Below are 1,314 nucleotides of genomic sequence, written 5' to 3'. Positions count from 1 at the left end.
AGGGATGGGGGAGCCTGGTGGGCTGCCATCTCAGTGGTCACACAGAGTCGGACATGACTGAAGCGACTTAGCAGCAGCAGCAGCAGACTTAAAAACCAAGTTACAGATGAAATATGCAGTATGGTCCCATTTTTGTAAAAAAAATAAAATAAGCATATGTACATGTTGAAAATGATCTAGAAATATAATACCAAAATGTTAACAAGGATTACATTTGAGTACTGAGATAATGGGTATTTTCCTTTTCTAGAGCTTATCTGTGTTTTCCAAGGTTATACAAGTCTAATTCAAGTGTAAGTTTTTTAAAAAACATATTTAAAATTTGAATAAATCACTAGTTTCACCATTGCCCACAAAAAATCACTGAAATTCCTGGCATGGAAGTGCCCATTCTCAAACATCTGGCTACTCACCTTTCCAACTTTATCTCTTCCCACACCTCCGCTCACCATGCTCCAGCCAAACTGGGCTGCTCACCTCCATTTTCTGCCTCTGCCCCACTGTTATGGAATCTGGGATGTCCTTATCATGTGCCAAACACTAACCAACTCTGTGCGACCCCATAGATGGCAGCCCTGTCCCTGGAATCCTCCAGGCAAGAACACTGGAGTGGGTTGCCATTTCCTTCTCCAATGCATGAAAGTGAAAAGTGAAAGTGAAGTCACTCAGTCATGTCCAACTCTGAGCGACCCCACGGACTGCAGCCCACCAGGCTCCTCCATCCATGGAATTTTCCAGGCAAGAGTATTGCTTGGACATAAAAAGATGCAGTGATATGCCATTGACTGTCAAAGACAAGTTGCATATATAATGTATACATGTGTTTACATATGTGCATATACATACTATAAAATGTGTGTGCATACACACACACACACACACATATCCTGCTAAAGATATTTATTTTGAAGCAGTACAATTGCAGGCTGGATAGAGTTTTATTTTTATCTTTAAAGGATTTTGCATAATTGATGTAGAAAGAAATCAACACACACCTACCATTTGAGAGAGAGAGATTTGCATTAAAATTTTACCTGTCTTTCAAGGTCTCCTTCTTGAAGCTATTCTAAAAGCTGCAAGGAATTTTTGCCAGCCTTGAACACCACAGGGATTTGAATTTCTTTTGTGGCACTGAATCTCGTCTTTCGCCTTCCCTTGTCCCTATCCCTCTCCTCCCTTCCCTTCTGCTTCCTCTCCCTCTACCCCTCTGTATGCTGCTGCTGCTGCTAAGTCGCTTCAGTCGTGTCCGACTCTGTGCGACCCCACGGACAACAGCACACCAGGCTCCCCCGTCCCTGGGATTCTCCAGGCAAG

Source organism: Bison bison, unplaced genomic scaffold (genome assembly GCF_000754665.1).
Source record: "Bison bison bison isolate TAMUID 2011002044 unplaced genomic scaffold, Bison_UMD1.0 scf7180017864338, whole genome shotgun sequence".
NCBI lineage: Eukaryota > Metazoa > Chordata > Mammalia > Artiodactyla > Bovidae > Bison > Bison bison.
Note: the sequence above shows the minus strand (reverse complement) of the source record.